The sequence below is a fragment of the Benincasa hispida genome, chromosome 5, assembly GCF_027475165.1.
Source record: "Benincasa hispida cultivar pf3 chromosome 5, pf3_genome.v1.1, whole genome shotgun sequence".
NCBI lineage: Eukaryota > Viridiplantae > Streptophyta > Magnoliopsida > Cucurbitales > Cucurbitaceae > Benincasa > Benincasa hispida.
The window spans coordinates 34,285,374-34,289,952 of record NC_143482.1 but is presented as its reverse complement, the minus strand read 5'-3'; positions in this window follow the sequence as shown (position 1 = coordinate 34,289,952).

Below are 4,579 nucleotides of genomic sequence, written 5' to 3'. Positions count from 1 at the left end.
GTTGGTTTTTATATCCTAAAACTCGTAGTTTGTAAATTAATAAACATATTCTGTTTTGTTTTTCGATAAAGTTGTTATTGAAATTGTAATCTTGAATCCAATAAACTAAGGTCCTGAGGCTATTTAATGTAGTTTGAACTTTATGTAGTGACATAAATGTGAATCAAGTTCAAATATATAGCTAAAATGGTCTATAGTATATGAATAAGGTTGAGCGCCTTATTCTGGGGACACTATGGATGCGGCCCACTTTGTAGTTAGTGCAAACGATGTGATCCTGAATCGTTCATATAGAGATATGTGAGTGGGGGCATCCTATGCAATGAGTTTGCATAAGACTGAACCATGAAATAGTCACTTTTTACGTTCTAAATGTCGTTTTATGTATAAAACTGACTATTTCGTTAATTGATGACCTAGGTAACTTAATCTTAATCTTGAGCTAACTATGAACTCTTGTTCACTCGGAATTATCCTTAGATCTGCATAGGTGAGGGTAGCTCATCATCGCTGGCCCAATAAGCCTCCTATTTCAGGGGTAAGATCAGGTGGATAGCTGAGAACATAGGGTGCAAGACAGAATTCACTCCTACATGTTATAGGGATAGTAGATAGGTTGTTCCCTTTAATACTGAATCCAGATCTTGAACAAGGGGCCCCACCCTCTCCTTGGCCCGAGAGGGATTCGGTTTATAGGTTGGACCTTAAACCAATTGTTCATTAGAGAATCAGTGGATCTTAAGGAATAAGATGTACTCTCGGGGGTAAAACGGTTTTTATGACACAGCCGAGATTATGAATAACTTGTGAAGGATTAGCTTACTAATCATGGTTATATAAAATGGACATAAATATATTTATAGTGAAGGGAGTGCAACTACGAGACTATAGTGGAATGACCCGTTAGTTAACGAATGTTGATTAGCTCCATCTAAAGAGTTTAGCCAACGAATCTCGGATCGTTGGAGCCCATGATCTATAGGTCCATGAGGTTCCCCTACTAGCTCATATGGAATAAACTTAGAAGAGTATGATAGAATGATTCGAATTGTTCGAATTAGGTGAAGAGAGAGAAATTGACAAGTATATGTGATATAGTGGTCGGTTTTTTGGTTTAGAGATACAGCTTTAATATTTAAATGTTATTTAAATATCAAGAATATGAATACGTTCATATTCGGAAGCTCGGAAATAATGGAAATGGTCAAAGATGTAAAAAGTCAAAGAGTTGACTTTTGACTTTGAAAAGTCAAACTTTGACCGACATTATATTCAAATGTGATTTGAATTTCAAAAAAATGAATGCGGATTCATGCTTGGGAGGTAAAAATTAGTCAACACGGAAAAAAATCATAAAAAGTCAAAATGTTGACTTTTCGGTTAAAGTTTGACTTTGACCAAATGACTATTTTGCTCTTTGACTAAAGTTAATGGGAAAATCCAAACTTTTGTTGGATAATTTCACTAACAAAATAGTGGGATAGGTGTTGGCTTATAGTGGAGACATTAAGCCCATTTAGATAGTGGATTCTAGGTGTTAGGTTTTTATGAATTGATTTCATGCAATTGTTGCATGGCCCTTTTATATAAATATGGGCTTTTGAATTTGGATGAAAAACTTTTGACTTTTTGCCAATTTTAGTTTTCAAAATGTCACTGGAAAAATAAAAACCCAAACCACAAAATTTCATTTATTTTTCCATCTCTTTCTCTCTCTCGGGTTCTTTATTCATCGGGTCCCACAACCCGGTTCTGAGTCCAGAGGATAGTAGGTCAACTCTAGTGGTGGTCCGAAAGAGTTCGGGTCGAGATTCAGTGAGGAAAAGTGTTGTTCGGGAGCTACAAAGTGTAACGACCTAGATTTGTACGCATACAGGAAATTAAATATCAAATAATAAGTAGGACGAAATTTTATTTAAAGGGGTGGAAATTTAGAAGGAAAAAAAATAAAAAAAAAATAAAAAAATTTGAAATTGGAAATTTATTCATTATCCAAAAGATAATGAATAAGGGAGCGAGCAAGTGGGAGAGAGCGAGAGCCACACCAGCGAGAAAATCGGAGAAAACGAGATTCTGAGAAGAGAGTTGCGCGATCGAATGAAGAATTGGAGAGCGAGAAACCCAGCGAGCGATGCTAGCGAGATTGAGGCTGGCGAGAGTAGAGAGAGCGAGAATTGTTCAAGGAAGTTGGAGAGAGCGAGAGTAAAGAGAGCTATTCTTAGCGAGACAATAGGAAAGAGCGCGAGCGAGAGAGCGAGAGCGAGAGCGGGAGCGAGAGCGGGAGTGGGAGCGAGAGCGAGAAAGCTGGAGAGAGCGAGACGGAAGAAAAAATTTGAGAGCAAGAGTGGAGAGAGCGGGATTTTTAGCAAGAAAGCTAGACAGAGTAAATTCCTAGCGAGAAAACGGGAGAGAGCGAGATTTTAAGAGCAGAGTGAGCGAGATTTGGACAGAAGCGCGAATTATGCATTGAATTTGGCCAAGATCTTATAGATTATACATGGAAAAACCCTAAAATTGAATACAAACAAAGAATGATGACGTAAGGGCAAACGTTAGCCAAAATTAGGTGTCTTATTGAGAGGAATTCATAAACCATAAGTAATTTTAAAGAAGCCACCTGTACGATGATTTGTCACACTGAGAAGAGCTGAAAACTACTATAAATAGGACCCTTTGCCGAAGATTTAACCCATTCTCAAACAAATCTCAGTAACAAAGAATCGTGTGAAAAAGTATGTGTGAGTGAGGAAGTTCTGTGAGATTAAAAGAGAAAAGCTCGGGTAAAGTGCTGCCCAAATTTCTTCTTTTAATTTAAAAAGGGAAAACTCTACTGATAAAATCATAAAGAATAATAAGGAATAATTAGATCACAGTCAAGGTAAGTAGTTTATCTCACCCTCTCTTTAAATGTTCTATGGTAGTGTACCTTTATTATGTTGCATGGTTATGTTAATTGTTATATTGCATTACATGTTTAGAACACGTTTCTCTACAAAGGACCCCATGCATTATGTTTGTTCATGATTACGTTAAAATCATGTTTTAATTAGGTGTAAGTTATGCTTCCAGTCTAATCTTATGGTTATGCTAATGGTTGATGTTGGATGTGACTCTGACCCTACTGACTGCATGACCCGCTAATCATCAGATAGGTTAGATTCTGCTTAAGTCCTCATCTTCCTATCAGGGCGGAGAAATTTATGCTTCCAGGGCTGGCAGGGCATATATGGTTGCACCCCTCCAGGCCTAATCTTTATGTTTATGCTAGAGACTAGCAGGGTATGTATGGTTGCACCCCTCTAGTCCAATATTACATTTATGCTAATGGTTGATGTTGGATGCGACTCTGGCCCTACTGGCTGCATGACCCGCTAATCATCAGATGGGTTAGTTTTCGCTTAGGTCCTCATCTTCCTATCAGAGCGGAGTGATTTATGTTGGAAGCATAACATTTATGCTAATGGTTGATGTTGGATGCAACTCTGGCCCTACTGACTGCATGACCCGCTAATCATCATATGGGTTAGTTTCGCTTAGGTCCTCATCTTCCTATCAGGGCGGAGAGATTTATTTTGGAAGCATAACCGACCACCACATGTTATTATACGTTTTCGGTCCCAATCATATGTTTTCATGACATGTTTCTTGTGATTGTGCATTTGGTCACTACTCTACGTGAGAACTACTTACTGGGTATATTATATACTTATCCTATATTTTTACAGACTTTGTAGGTAAGGACACAGCGTAGATGGCAGAGTTGGACGTCGCTCAAATGGCCAACCATCAAACTCACTATTATAGGCACATGCATTTTGTACCACCACGCTAATGTTTTATGGATCCTGGTGTTTTAATAAATAAATTTTTATATAGTTTTTCTATCTAATTAATAAAATTTAGATATGTTATTTGAAATTTCAACCAAAACTCATCTCATGATAGAAAAGTCTAAGTATGCATGTTGTAGCGGTCGGATCATAATGTGTAAGGATCCGGGCGTTACAGTTTGGTATCAGAGCGTTTGGGCCAAATAGGCTCTATTGCATTAGAAGAGTCGTGGTGTTTGATGGTTTGGTCTGTTAAGTGATGCCCATAGCCATGCCAAATACGCTGGTAAGAGGAATTTTCAAACGAGTAATTTAGTAAACATAGGTATGAGTTAAAAAAAAAATGATTTGAGAATACATGACGTTCTATCCTTCAATATTTGATGAATCATCCGTACATCCAACTATAACATTGAATTGGATAGAAATAGAACTATTTTCCGCCATATGAACATTCCAAAAGAACAAAAAGTAAATTGTGCCACCTTCATGTTAAGAGACGATGCAAAGTTCTAGTGGGACTCCACACAAAGAACAATCAAAGGTACAGTCTCATGGCAGCAGTTCAATCAGGCTTTTTACAACAAGTATTTTCCTTTGACAATGAGATGTCAAAACGAAGTGGAATTTCTTAATCATCTTCAAGAGAACATGTCGGTGGCAGAGTATGAACACAAATTTGATCTCTTGTCTCACTCTGTCCCTCGACTAGGGGACACAGAAGAGAAGAAGGTGGAAAGGTTTATTTG